This window comes from Bombina bombina, chromosome 2 (assembly GCF_027579735.1).
Source record: "Bombina bombina isolate aBomBom1 chromosome 2, aBomBom1.pri, whole genome shotgun sequence".
In the NCBI taxonomy this organism is placed as follows: Eukaryota; Metazoa; Chordata; class Amphibia; order Anura; family Bombinatoridae; genus Bombina; species Bombina bombina.
The window spans coordinates 1,209,586,124-1,209,602,455 of record NC_069500.1 but is presented as its reverse complement, the minus strand read 5'-3'; the positions used below and the strand labels follow the sequence as shown (position 1 = coordinate 1,209,602,455).

Genomic DNA, 16,332 nt, shown 5'->3' with positions numbered 1-16,332 from the left:
GAAAACTTTCGGAAGAGTACTGCTACTAACAGCCTCCTTCTAGCTTCAAGTCACCACCCAACACACTTGATACGAGGTATACCGAAAGGGCAATTTCTATGACTTCGTAGAAATTGCTCGACAAAAGAAAGATTCCTGAAGCATGGCACAGAGATGCAAAAAAGGTTCTTGGACAGAGGATATTCCAAGCGAAATGTAAAAAAGGCATTTAGTAATGCTGCACATACAAACAGAAATACACTTCTTGTACAAAAAGAAAAAACAATAGATTCAAAAATAAGGCTGGTCACAGACTACAACTGTCATTGGAATGCCTTAAAGGAGATTCTGGCCAAGAATTGGAAAATTCTTGTAAGTGATGTGGGAGTATCAAAAGAAGTTGGGGATTATCCAAACATCACAGCTAGACGAGCTTGCAACCTGAAGGACAAGCTGGTAAGAAGCCAATATAGGTCTGAACAAAAACAGACAAACTGGCTGACAAGACATAGGTCATCTGGTAACCACCCTTGTGGTCGATGCGTGGCATGTAAATTTATGGTCAAAACAAAAGATTTTGGCACCCACACAGGGAAAAGATACGAGTTAAAACACTTTACTAATTGTAACACAGAAGGAGTAATCTACCTACTCTCCTGCAGCTGCCCACGTTTCTATGTGGGAAAAACGAGGAGAGCCATAAAAGACCGAATCACAGAACATCGAGATGATGTAAAAAACAAAAACCAGAAGAGTAATGTTGCAAAACACTATGAACTGGTACACAATTGTAATCCTGACTCTCTAAAATTCATTTGTATAGATAGAGGAATTACCAATGGCAGAGGGGGCGACAACGACAAGGTCCTCCTGCAGAAAGAATGCAGGTGGATCTTTGAGTTGGGGACTCAACTGCCGGATGGTTTAAATGACAAACTTGACATGGCCTGTTTTCTATAGGACAGAAAAACTTCATGAAAGCCCCTTTCAAAAACACTGTTTCTGGACATTAATATATATGAATTGCATTTTTTAAAAAATTAAAATAAAAATGACATAATAATGATAGAGGTGAGAAAAACCTTATGTGTATCAAGACAAGCTATTCAGTTATAGGAATATCTATCTAGAGTTATCCTTTGTTTTTAAAGTGCAGTACATCTGCAAAATGATTTTTTTTTTTTTATTTTTTTTTGTTCAATTAAAATATTCTATGTATAGGTATGCAATATACTTTCACCTCCAGCAGGGGCGCTATCACAAAATGCTATAAAGAAGGACTAGGGAGTCCTTTCAATATACCACCCTGACGAAGCCCGGTCTGTCTATCAGCCCTGCGGGTGAAACACGCGTCGGCATTGGCTAAGCCGACCGGCCTACGTGGTGCACGCTACTAACACAGCCTCCAAACCGCATGGTTGATGGTACCTGCGGTGAAACAGAAGCGCAACAAGTGTAACCTGAGGATCAGAGAAGTAACACGGACGTACCTTGCCACAGCGATATGTCTGAATGAACTAGCAAGGTCGTATATGTTACATTATGGTTCACTAATATGGACTGTATCACGGTCACATACAACTATGGATACAATTGCCATTTAATTGTGAAAACTTGCATGTTTAACTGATCTGTGAGGAATATATTTACAAAGAAAGCTCTGGGTACTGTTACAACATTTGCCGAGGATAGCAACATTGTTACCTATATGCTACGCTGACCTCATAGTAACAACATTATGACCTGCTTTTCTTCTTGCTTGCTACAATTCTCTTTGCATGCAGCCTCACTTGTCAGCATTTCAGGATCTCAGCAATATTGAGGAAATATCATCCACTGTGCTTTATGCTATAACCCTCTACCTTTGCTTACTTTTTCCTACTGCAAGCTTTGCATGAAGAGCTAACAAAATAGCACTATAAGGGCACATACTGTCTGTTATCATTGCCTAAACATGTCGCTCTACATGCATATTGTTTAATTCAAGAAAGCCTAACTTAGAGACCACTTAGATCCTGGTAACAATTACCATTTTATGCACTGCCCGGTATTATACTCTCCTTGGTTGGAGTACTGAGAGCAGTTGGGTGTAGTGAGTCTAAAATTAAGGCTTTATATTTCTTGATTATATACAAAAATACGCTATTCATTGTATACCATATTGTAACTGTGACAATAAGTTGTGACTTGCTTCTGTCTATGATACCCCTAGTTAACCTCTTAGATCCCACTTTTCTATACCTGCCCAGGATATACCTCTTCACAAGGGGTTCTGTGTGCAGCAGGGTGTAGAGGCTATATAAAGGTATCATACATCAAATTTACTTAGCGTTGGCTGTCTTTTCTCTGTACAAAATGTGCACCCCTGACCGGTCAGGTTTCAAATACAAACTCTAGTATGTATAGAAGTAGATTTTGTTTTCTATTTAACTCCCTATAACGAATGTTATACAGTGTTTTGTTTTTTTTTTTTTTGTTTGGTTTTTTTTTGTCTTCTTTATTTATTTATTTTTTGCTTATAACACAGCAAAACAAGTTTTTGTAATATATAAGTAGTATGGTGAAATTGAACATGCTAAACTCAAAACTTGTAACTCAATTTGTAAGTGAAGCTTAACAATTTCGCTTGGCAAGGTAGTAGAAATAAAGTCCATTTTATGACAGAGTGAAAAGCTACACATAAAAACATAGAAAATAGATGGGGTAAATTGCGGTACTGGTTAGAAAAACCGCATAGGTAGTCCTCCTTACCTAGGAGGTACATTATGAGATGGGGGGGGGAGGTGGTCATTGAAATGTGAATGGAAATTAAGACTAAAAACCATGGCTAGAGGATAATTGTTAATAGTGAGGAATAACATAGGAGTAGCTGGGCATTTGAATAAGGTGGGTATGATAGAATGTACTTCACATTATTATAATATCTGGTTAGAGACTAGGAGTCAGAGGAAGTGTATAAAATGTAGGGCATCCAATAGATAATGTTGTTATGCTGAGGAGGGGACCAAGTGGAGCTGCTAAGAAGGCGAGGTATGGCTAAGGGTTATAGATTTAGCTAATTAGTATTATTGTTGATCAGACCTGCTGACCTATAAAATTTAGGTAAAGTCCATACCATGGTACTATGGGTAAATACTGAGAGAGTAAATTGGTTACAGTATGGCCACAAAGAACCACACATGTCGCCCTTCTGATCCGGAGGGTTCATTTTGTTGCAGGGGAAAGAAGTGATGTCTTATGAAGGCAATAGGTTATAAGAATTCCTTCATATCTAGAGTCAAAGGGGTTTACTAGGGAGACTGTGCTATTGATAGATGGTTGATCTATGATGCTAAATGTATACATTAATAGACTGTGGGGGGGATCAAAGTTGCTGTTGTTGTGGAGCTGAAGCAAATATCGCTGGGCATTTTTAAATCTGAAGGTCAGTCTAGCGGAGCAAAAAATGGGGAGCTAAGCTTAACAAGGTAGCTAAAGGTTGTGTAAATCATTCTGGGCAGTAAGATAATGCTTGGTATTAGGGAAATATAGCTGCGTACATATAGTATAGACCAGAATGTATCTACAGTGTCACTGCGTCTGTGGGAGTGTGGAGTAGGGGCAAAGATCAGCTGTTGTGACAGTGATGTATTTTAACAGCCTTGCTAGTTGGATACGGGCCCTATACCCAACCGCAGGCTGGCATGACAGAAAGTAGAAGACTACCCCATCATAAAACAGTGTACACAAATCAGTTGCCTCCCTCCAGCACATATAACATGTAGGTAGTCATTTAAGTCTCAACATGTCTATAGTACTTAGTCCTGGCATGATATATAAAGATTACACTATTATCTAGAAGAAGCTTTTGTAATTAATATCTGTCAAAATAAACTTATATCTTGGTAATCAGGGATTAAAAGATACCATGGCTTTCACTCAAAATACTCATGAACGCAACATATATTCTTGCAGAGATAGGCCTACAATAACAATGCGAAGCAGCAAATTTATAAACTAGTAATGCTTCATGATATTTCAGGAATTGTTACTTAGGGTGCTTTTAGGGAATTGAGAAATATTTTTATTTAATACTGACTGCTAAAGATGCCACAAAAACATACTGTTATTTGAATAGGTCACACCAGATACTTAACACCCTGTAGGCTTAACATAGCAGAACAAACAAATTATAACATAAAAAATGTATGTTGACTTTATAACAGAATAGTCGCAACAAGACCAAAATGAGTGTGGAGAGGAGTCATAGCAAAGTTATAACTCCGGTTCGCACGTAGACTCCCCAAGGAGCTCACATGATAACCGGGGCTTTTCAAAGAGCTATATACATCTGTTGGGCCAGAGCCAGTTAGCTCTTTGACTATATACATATTTTTATGAGAAGTGACAGGCTGCTAAATACAGTATTGAAGACATAATAAGATAGCAAGTACAGAAAAAAAACGACTAACATGGGGTTTATAGGTTCCATATAGCAGTAGTAGAAGTGAAATAAAGACATCTAAGGTTTAAGTGTAAGATGTAATCATAATGAAATATATTTACAAGAGAATCTCCAAGTTTGTTGAAGCCTGTGGGAGATAAAATGAGCAAGTGCTTAACTAATTTGTTAACTATTCTCACCATGGTTGTGATATGTTCTCATGTCCATTTTCCAGGTGATCTGCTTGCCTGTTATGTTCAATATTAAATGGAGGTAGTACAGACTGCTAGATATTGCTGAGTTCCGTGTGAAGAGACTTCAGCTTATGAGAATAAAATGTCTTAACATGAATGAGTGTTAATATGTATCTATGCTGCCATCTAGGGGGCCAGGAGAGATACTGTCAATAGTTTGAAAAAAGGGAAACTTCTATCGCAAGAGTGCAGTCAGCCGGTAGCTATGTTAATAAAGAGTTACCTATACAAAGTATACGGGCAATCTCCTGAAGTTTGGTATTTACAGACCAACACCCTAGATGACATATCTCAATAATAGAGAAAGCCGTAAAAAAAAATATTTTTGATACTTCAGGTACATCCATTGGAGTAAAAAACACCATTTAGCTTATGTGAAAATATAAGAAATTAGGTAACAGTATGAAGTGTTAAGACATCTATTCAGAATACCTCTCCTCGATATATACCATAATGTGAGCTTGGTAGGTGTCAATAAAATAGTAGATTGCAAAGATTGAATATGAACTTGGAATAAGTGTCTAGACACACAAGCAGAACATTTAGGGATATCTGTGAGCAGCGTAATATCTGTTTAGCAGTACTGTGATATAAAAGTAATAGCCAAGGTGTCTTAAGGGGACATCTATTAACTAATCCCCACCTGGTAGCTAAATCTATAGCCTGTAATGTGGAAGTGAGGAACCTGTATGCTGCGCCTATAGCACTATAGCATCAAACATGTCACTGCAAAATAAGTAGGAATGTGATATAAGCCATGATAATGTGAACTGACACAAGCACAACATACGTACCGCTACAGCATTGACAAAGAAAAATACAGGAGCATACATAAACATCGTAAAAATGGCCATTGCAGTAGAAATTAGTGTGAGCTAAGATACGAAGAAGAGTCTAAAGATATACAAACTTTGGTAGTCACCAGTAGTGAGTAACAGGCTCAGCCAACATGCAGACATACAGTAAACTATTGCAAGAACATTACGCACCAACAACAATGTTAGTCTGATGGCATCAGAAATTCTATGCCTCAAAAATTCGACAAAGGTTTCCGTTTGATAATTTGCTATACAGTTCTCTGCAACTAGCAAGGAAGGTCTAACCAATACCAGATTTAGAAGTTGCATAAAGAGTCATCAGGTGTCCGGTGATTTGGACGCAATTTAGCTGGCCTCCCACTGCTGGCTTCATCAAGCCCTTGCGAGTCTGTAGTGATGTCGGAGAGCCTTCTGGCACCTGTCCCCTGTAGAGTTGCGCAAACGACACACCGGGCGGACCAGCCGTCACCGATCGGGTCACCAAATGAAGGTAAGTTATAAGAGTCTCAGGAGCAGGTGCCGTAATATTGAGGGTTAACTTCTGTATTGCGTCTGCTGCTATAGGACTTAGACCGCCATTACTTGCAGCAAAGGCCTCCTCAACAATCATTACCTGGGACTCCTGTGCAGGCTGTTCAGATCCCAAACAGGTTACTCCTCGATCTGTATTTGTAGGATGCCCAAGGTCTGCTGCGGCCGTATGCTCTCTCTGCCTGAGGGCTGACCGAACGGGCATCCGGACAACTTCAAAGTCGCTTACATGGAACGCCGTGTGCAGGGCCTGCTCAAGTGTATCGTGGTGCTTCGCCAGTATGCGGGCTAGTTCTGCAACAATGCCCCGGACTGTCATCTGATAAGCCATATTCATAGAAAGCAGTTCTCTTAGGTTGAAATCTGCTATGTCGCTGACGTTCTTTTATCCACGTGGAGATGTTAAAGGCTGGAACTCCGCATGTAGCTTCTGCTTATGGTTTCCTTCCACCACGTGGCAATATTGAGAGGTGCATGGCGATTAAACAGTCTAAAAAAAAGGCATCTCTGTATCCCTCAGTATCCCTAAGGGTCTTTCAATGTAGTTGTGGAGAGTTAGATCTTATAGTAATGGTTTAGCTCAGGATTTTATGAGGAGCTCCACACAGACACGTCTGGATGCCTCGATAGTTGGCTCCGCCCCCGTTATACAGTGTTTTGTATCTTTCTCATCTGGGGAGTAGTGTGCATGCAGTTGGAGGATTTCCCTGTTCACAATTGAATTAAAAAAAATTCACTGTTCAAAAACGTATCTTGGTCTTATGAGCTTTATTTTCTCAAAAGAGTGCTGAAATCCCTGTCTTTATCTAACTAGGATTACATTCCTAGTCATTTCTCTCTTTCTTAAACCATAATATATATATATATATATATATATATATATATATATATATATATATATATATATATATATATATATATATATATATATATATATATATATATATATATATATATATATATATAGGTATCCAAAACACCAGAACTCGCCCACAAAGGAAAACTGCCTGGGTGCAAATTTGTAGAAGATATGCAGCCAAAAGAAAATGCACTCTCAGGACTTTCATAAACAGATTACTTTTATTTCTGTAACGTTTTCGGAGGTCTTGCCTCCTTCATCAGCATAAATTTATAATTTATGCTGATGAAGGAGGCAAGACCTCCGAAAACGTTACAGAAATAAAAGTAACCTGTTTATGAAAGTCCTGAGAGTGCATTTTCTTTTGGCTGCATATATATATATATATATATATATATATATATATATATATATATATATATATATATATATATATATATACAGGGAGTGCAGAATTATTAGGCAAATGAGTATTTTGACCACATCATCCTCTTTATGCATGTTGTCTTACTCCAAGCTGTATAGGCTCGAAAGCCTACTACCAATTAAGCATATTAGGTGATGTGCATCTCTGTAATGAGAAGGGGTGTGGTCTAATGACATCAACACCCTATATCAGGTGTGCATAATTATTAGGCAACTTCCTTTCCTTTGGCAAAATGGGTCAAAAGAAGGTCTTGACAGGCTCAGAAAAGTCAAAAATAGTAAGATATCTTGCAGAGGGATGCAGCACTCTTAAAATTGCAAAGCTTCTGAAGCGTGATCATCGAACAATCAAGCGTTTCATTCAAAATAGTCAACAGGGTCGCAAGAAGCGTGTGGAAAAACCAAGGCGCAAAATAACTGCCCATGAACTGAGAAAAGTCAAGCGTGCAGCTGCCAAGATGCCACTTGCCACCAGTTTGGCTATATTTCAGAGCTGCAACATCACTGGAGTGCCCAAAAGCACAAGGTGTGCAATACTCAGAGACATGGCCAAGGTAAGAAAGGCTGAAAGACGACCACCACTGAACAAGACACACAAGCTGAAACGTCAAGACTGGGCCAAGAAATATCTCAAGACTGATTTTTCTAAGGTATTATGGACTGATGAAATGAGAGTGAGTCTTGATGGGCCAGATGGATGGGCCCGTGGCTGGATTGGTAAAGGGCAGAGAGCTCCAGTCCGACTCAGACGCCAGCAAGGTAGAGGTGGAGTACTGGTTTGGGCTGGTATCATCAAAGATGAGCTTGTGGGGCCTTTTCGGGTTGAGGATGGAGTCAAGCTCAACTTCCAGTCCTACTGCCAGTTTCTGGAAGACACCTTCTTCAAGCAGTGGTACAGGAAGAAGTCTGCATCCTTCAAGAAAAGCATGATTTTCATGCAGGACAATGCTCCATCACACGTGTCCAAGTACTCCACAGCGTGGCTGGCAAGAAAAGGTATAAAAGAAGAAAATCTAATGACATGGCCTCCTTGTTCACCTGATCTGAACCCCATTGAGAACCTGTGGTCCATCATCAAATGTGAGATTTACAAGGAGGGAAAACAGTACACCTCTCTGAACAGTGTCTGGGAGGCTGTGGTTGCTGCTGCACGCAATGTTGATGGTGAACAGATCAAAACACTGACATAATCCATGGATGGCAGGCTTTGGAGTGTCCTTGCAAAGAAAGGTGGCTATATTGGTCACTGATTTGTTTTTGTTTTGTTTTTGAATGTCAGAAATGTATATTTGTGAATGTTGAGATGTTATATTGGTTTCACTGGTAAAAATAAATAATTGAAATGGGTATATATTTGTTTTTTGTTAAGTTGCCTAATAATTATGCACAGTAATAGTCACCTGCACACACAGATATCCCCCTAAAATAGCTATAACTAAAAACAAACTAAAAACTACTTCCAAAACTATTCAGCTTTGATATTAATAAGTTTTTTGGGTTCATTGAGAACATGGTTGTTGTTCAATAATAAAATTACCGGTAATCCTCAAAAATACAACTTGCCTAATAATTCTGCACTCCCTGTATATTTTATAATAAAAAGTACATTATTTTCTATGTGAAGAATGGGATGTAAAATATGCATAACACGCATCAGGGTTCACAATTTAGGACTAACATGATTAGTGCACGTGAAGTTTATATTATTATTAAATATAACCTATTAAAAAATATTAATTAAAATTATTAGACATAATGTAAAATTATTCTCTCTCTCTTTCTCTCTCTCTCTCTCTCTCTCTCTCTCTCTCTCTCTCTCTCTCTCTCTCTCTCTCTCTCTCTCTCTCTCTCTCTCTCTCTCTCTATATATATATATATATATATATATATATATATATATATATATATATATATATATATATATTCTATGGATTATTAAGAATCATTTACAGTAATGTATATTATTTACTGTCCCTGAAAATATTTTTATACAGTCAGTTTATTATGTGAGAAATATTGTTTTTTTCTATCGAATTGATAACATTTATGTTTAAAACAATGCTTAATTCTCTGCCTGTAAAAAAAATACCAAATTTATAGACATATCCTCTTTTTTTGCAAAATAGTAAAATTTGAAAATGAATGGATCTAAACTGGTATTTATTAATCTTTTAAGGTAGTAGTTGTCAAAATACCTATTTTTTAATATCTATTTAAATAAATATGTAAATGATATATTATGATTATTATTATTATTATTATTATTATTATTATTATTAAAAATGCATGTTTTATATCTTTATGTTATATTTTAAATGTGTGTTTATAAAATATTTATTTACAACAAAAAATATAAGATTAGAACATAATGAATAAAATTTACAAATCGTATGTTACATTTTTTATTTAAAATGGTTTTGCTTGCCCTAAATCCAGGAGTGCGGGTAATATGATATATGTGTTACAATGTTGTAGCACATCTCATATGAAATATTGTACTTTGCTACCTAGCACTACTCTTAAGCTTCCTGAAAAACACTATAATATGTGATACCTGCTTAAAGTGACATCAAATACATTGTAATTACAGCGGTTTTTGCACTTTTTCAAAAGATTAACATTACAAGAGTCTGAATGTTATAAGAACAGATCAATGCCGTGTTTGCTGCACTTGTTTCCAATAGTCAAAACACACCCACATTTTTTGTTCATATTTGGAGGAGCCAATCTGAACTTAAGTCTGGAGATTACTTTGCTTGCCACTGTCATTGTGTTAACATAATGTACATTGGCTTTAGCAGAAATGATCAGATAACAAGCTGATATTTAGAATAAGATATATGACAAGGGAAGGCTTGTGAAGCCTGTCATGTACTCTTTCTGTGTTTAAGACTGGAAAAGCCACAATTGTAAGACCTAAATTAAAGGGAAATTGTCTAAATCAGGGGTGGGCAATTATCGGCCCTCCAGATGTTATGGACTACATCTCCCATAATACTCTTGCAACCATAATGCTGGCAAAGCATCATGGGAGATGTAGTCCATAATATCTAAAGGGCCGATAATTACCTACCCCTGGTCTAAATTAATGATACAATTTTATTGCAAAATTGTTTAACTAGGCAATGCATAATTAAGCATTTTACATTACAATCTTAATATTTTTATTGCCCCTTTAAGTACATATAGGATGCATTTGGGATAGCAACCTGCTATCATTTTTTGCTTTATGTGCTGTACAGTGAAGATCACTGTACAACACATAAAGCTATGTTTGGCACCTTTAGACTTTATAACATAAACACATTTAGTATTAATGGTATTCTCAGTGAATGTATTAATGCTTCTAGACTATTTTTCACACCACTTCCAGATGCACAAACATTGATTATTCTGACACTTACCCTTGTTTTTCATGACATTGATTACCAATAATCTATATTTTCAACACCATTATCTCTGTTAAGAGTGTGTATAAATTTACATCCACTGCACCAGCAATTATAATAAGTTCTCTAATTTAGCAACTCCAATGGATTTTCAGCTAAACAGATAAATGTTATATTTGTCCCATACAATGAGCATTTTATTGCTAAAAATGTGAGTATGATGAATATTTCTGTAATTATATATTGTATTTTATACTTCATTCCATATAAGAAGCTATTTAATCATTGAACTAGATATTTGAAGACATTAAAAGAAACTGTTTTTAATGAAAATTTTAATGAATAAAATGCTTTATGTTTATATTCACTCCACAAATTGAATGTTATTATTATAATATGTTATAATATGTACATATATTATAAGCAAAATATGTATCACCTAGATTACAAGTTTTGTGCTATAGAGGGTGCGAAACGAATGCAATAAAAGTTGCGTTATTTCACCCTCCATAGCGCTGCCATTACAAGTTTTTAAAAAGCCGCCTTGTGCGTGCGATATGGTTGCGATGAGCTCCAAACCGCACAAAATCAAAGGGCTGAGAATATGTGGGGCTCCATTACATATGCAGCTTCGCCCGCAAAAGCCGGCGCCACCGGTTTTTACGCAACTTTGGTATTACATATAAAGCGCCGCATATAAATGCGGCACGTATATTTCACCCGTCGCCCGCAATTTTTACTCCTATAAGCTAACATAGAACCACGTCGCAAATCGGTATCACATATTCAGTGCAAGGACTTACGTGGCGAAAATGGAGAAATTTTACTCCATTTTCACCTCGGCACACAAAGGCAGCCACAGCAAGCCTTATTCTGAGTATGTGAGCACCGTAACTCCCATAAATGCCTGAAAATATTAACTAACACGTAACGCATGCGCAATAGCTATCTACCTGTCAACCGCAATCCCCCACAGCATAACTAATATAGTATATAAACCCCTATATCCACCATCAAACGCACATTGCAACTAATAACTATAGTATTAACCCCTAATTCCGCCAACCCCAACATCGCAAACTACCTAATAAATGTATGAAGCCCTAATCCGCCATTAACCCACATTGCAAAGTCCCTATTAAAACTATTAACCCCTAATTCGCCAAAACCCACAAAGCAAATAACTAATTAAATTACTAAACCCCCTAACCTAACACCCCCTAAATTAAACCCAATTACCTATATTAATAATAGGACATTACAATTAAAATAAAAATCTAACATTACTTTAAACATAATAAAACTAAGTTTAAATTAAGCTACAATTACAGAAAATAAAAAAGTCTAACAGTACATAAAATAATAAACAAGATTATCCAAAATAAAAAAATTAAACCTAATCCCTATGAAAATAAAAAAGCCCCCCTAAAATAAAAACACCCCCTAATCTAATGCATAACTACTAATAGCCCTTAAAAGGGCTTTTTGTAGGGCATTGCCCTAAATAAATCAGCTCTTTTACATAAAAAAATAAGCAAAGTCCCCCTTAACAGTAAAACCCCCCACCCACCAAACCCCCCAAAATAAATAAACCTGACAACAAAAAACCTAAACTACCCATTGCCCCTAAAGGGGCATTTGTATGGGCATTGCCCTTAAAAGGGCATGCAGCTCTTTTACTGCCCTTAAAAGGGCATTCAGCTCTTAAAGGGACAGTCTAGGCCAAAATAAACTTTCATGATTCAGATAGAGCATGTAATTTTAAACAATTTTCCAATTTACTTTTATCACCAATTTTGCTTTGTTCTCTTGGTATTCTTAGTTGAAAGCTTAACCTAGGAGGTTCATATGCTAATTTCTTAGACCTTGAAGCCCACCTCTTTCAGATTGCATTTTAACAGTTTTTCACCACTAGAGGGTGTTAGTTCACGTATTTCATATAGATAACACTGTGCTCATGCACCTGAAGTAATCTGGGAGCAGGCCATGATTGGCTAGACTGCAAGTCTGTCAAAATAACAGAAAAAAGGGCAGTTTGCAGAGGCTTAGATACAAGATAATCACAGAGATTAAAAGTATATTATTATAACTGGGTTGGGTATGCAAAGCTGGGAAATGGGTAATTAAGGGATTATCTACCTTTTAAAACAATACAAATTCTGGTGTAGACTGTCCCTTTAATTCTTTTGTTGTTGCTTTTTTTTAGATTAGGGTTATGGGCCTTCTTAAAAGAGCTAAATGCCCTTTTAAGGGCAGTAAAAGAGCCCATACAAATGCCCCTTTAGGGGCAATGGGTAGTTTAGGTTTTTTAGTGTTAGGTTTATTAATTTTGGGGGGGTGGTGGGTGGTGGGGTTTACTGTTAGGAGGGACTTAGAATTTTTTTTCACTGCAAAAGAGCTGTTTAACTTAGGGCAATGCCCTACTAAAAAAAACTTTTAAGGGCTATAGGTAGTTTAGCATTAAATTAGGGGGTGTTTTTATTTTGAGGGGAGGGTTAATTTTCATAGGGATTAGGTTTATATATGTGTGTATAAATATAAATATATATGTGTATAAATGTGTATATAATATATATATATATATATGAGAAAAAAAAGGAATACCAACACAACTCCCAAATAAATTAGTCACCCATAGATAGACGGTATTGGGAAACCCCAGTAGAAACCATCTATCCATGCACGGAGAGTCATACGCCTAGATTTGGTCGGTAAAGACCTGCGGTGCTAACAAGCCTTTTTTTCCAGCGCACCCTTAAGACAACGCTGGTATTACGAGTTTTCTGAATGGCTGCGTTAGCCTCAGAAAAGTGAGCGTTGAGCCAAATTTAGCTCCACTTCAACCCTCAATACCAGCATTGCTTACGGTAGCGGTAAGCTGGAAAAACGTGCTCGTGCACGATTTCCCCATAGGAAACAATAGGGCAGTTTGAGCTGAAAAAAAACCTAACAACTGCAAAAAAGCAGCGTTCAGCTCCTAACGCAGCCCCATTGTTTCCTATGGGGAAACACTTTCTAACTCTACACCTAACACCCTAACATGAACCCCGAGTCTAAACACCCCTAACCTTACACTTATTAACCCCTAATCTGCCACCTCCACTATCGCTGACACCTGCATTATACTATTAACCCCTAATCTGCCACTCCGGACACCGCCGCAACCTACATTATAGCTATGAACCCCTAATCTGCTGTCTCTAACATTGCCAACACCTATATTATATTTATTAACCCCTTATCTGTCCCCCCCAATGTCGCTGCCACCTGCCTACACTTATTAACCCTTAATCTGCCGACCTGACATCGGAGACACTATAATAAATGTATTAACCCCTAAACCGCCACACTCCCGCCTCGCAAACACTATAATACATTTTATTAACCCCTAATCTGCCCTCCCTAACATCGCCGGCACCTACCTACAATTATTAACCCCTAATCTGCCGCCCCCAACGTCGCTGCTACTATAATAAAGTTATTAACCCCTAAACCTAAGTCTAACCCTAACCCTAACACCCCCTAAGTTAAATATAATTTAAATAAAACAAACTAAAATTACTATCATTAAATAAATGAATCCTATTTAAAACTAAATACTTACCTATAAAATAAACCCTAATATAGCTACAATATAACTAATAGTTACATTGTAGCTATTTTAGAATTTATATTTATTTTACAGGCAACTTTGTATTTATTTTAACTAGGTACAATAGCTATTAAATAGTTAATAACTATTTAATAGCTACCTAGTTAAAATAATTACAAAATTACCTGTAAAATAAATCCTAACCTACGTTACAAATACACCTAACACTACACTATCAATAAATTAATTAAATAAATTAACTACAATTATCTAAACTAAAATACAATTCAATAAACTATAGTACAAACCCCCCCCCACTAAATTACAAAAAATAAAAAAATATTACAAGAATTTTAATCTAATTACACCTAATCTAAGCCCCCTAATAAAATAAAAAAGCCCCCCAAAATAATAAAATTCCCTACCCTAAATTAAATTACAAAGTAATCAGCTCTTTTATTTTTGCGGGGCATTGCCCCAAAGTAATCAGCTCTTTTACCTGTAAAAAAAAATACAATCCCCCCCCAGCATTACAACCCAACACCCATACACCCCTACTCTAAAACCCACCCGATCCCCCCTTAAAAAAACCTAACACTACCCCCCTGAAGATCACCCTACCTTGAGCCATCTTCAGCCAGCCGGCCACCGATGGGACAGAAGAGGACATCCGGACCAGCAGAGGTCTTCATCCTATCCGGGCAGAAGAGTACATCCGGATCGGCAGACATCTTCATCCAGACGGCATCTTCATCCTTCCGGAGCGGAGCGGAGCCATCTTCTATCCAGCCGACGCGGAGCCATCCTCTTCTTCCGACGGACTAACGACAAATGAAGGTTCCTTTAAATGACGTCATCCAAGATGGCATCCCTCAAATTCCGATTGGCTGATAGGATTTTTTCAGCCAATTTAAATTAAGGTAGGAAAAATCTGATTGGTTGATTTAATCAGCCAATCAGATTGAAGTTCAATCCGATTGGCTGATTGGATGAGCCAATAGAATTGACCTCGCATTCTATTGGCTCATCCAATCGGATTGAACTTCAATCTGATTGGCTGATTAATTATAGTGGAGGCGATGTCCGGTCGGCAGATTAGGGTTTAATAAGTGTAGGTAGGTGGCGGCAATGTTGGGGGCAGCAGATTAGGGGTTAATAAATATAATATAGGTGTCGGCGATGTTAGGGAAAGCAGATTAGGGGTTCATAGCTATAATGTAGGTGGCGGCGGTGTCCGGTCAGCAGTTTAGGGGTTAAATAATTTTATTATAGTATTTCTGATGTGGGGGGGCCTCGGTTTAGGGGTTCATAGGTAGTTTATGGGTGTTAGTGTACTTTGTAGCACTGTAGTTAAGAGCTTTATGTTCAGGCATTAGCCCATAAAACTCTTAACTACTGACTTTTTTTTGCGGTTGGAGTCTTGGCGGTAGAGGGTCTACCGCTCACTTCTGTCAAGACTCATAATACCGGCATTAGGCAAATCCCATAGAAAATATAGGATACGTAATTGACATAAGGGGATTTGCGGTAGTCTCGAGTCACGGAAAAAAAGTGAGCGGTAGACCCTTTCCTGCATGACTCTAAATACCAGCGGGCGTTAAAAAGCAGCATTAGGACCCCTTAACGCTGCTTTTTAAGGCTAACGCAGAACTCTAAATCTAGCCAATAGAGATTAATTGGCAAAGAAAAAAGAGGGAAAAAGTGACTCTTAAACCAGCACTAAGGGATCACAAAAATTAGTTAATAAGACTAAGGAAACACAAAGAGAAACAGATGAACCAATAAAGTACTATATTATTGTGACTTGATTCAAACAATTAATAACAAAACATATATAGACAATATATGCAAAAAAAGTAGTAGTAAAGAGTCCCAAATTAATAGGTTACTAATAATCGGCAGTCCTATATTACGCGCGTTTCACCCATAGGTCAGCAGGCTTTTTCTGGCTGAGTTTAGGTCAGCCAGAAGAAGCCCGCTGACCTATAGGTGAAACGCACATACTATAGGACTGCCGATTATTAGTAACCTATTAATTTGGGACTCTTTACTATTTTTACA

The 16,332-nt window shown here is 37.4% G+C and overlaps 1 protein-coding gene across 2 annotated transcripts in view; it reads right to left on the bottom strand.

Annotated features, from left to right (window-relative positions):
• The window catches only part of SGCZ (sarcoglycan zeta), a 995,626-nt gene that overhangs the window by 353,925 nt on the left and 625,369 nt on the right, over nucleotides 1-16,332 (bottom strand). The gene's annotated exons all lie outside the window — the stretch shown is intronic.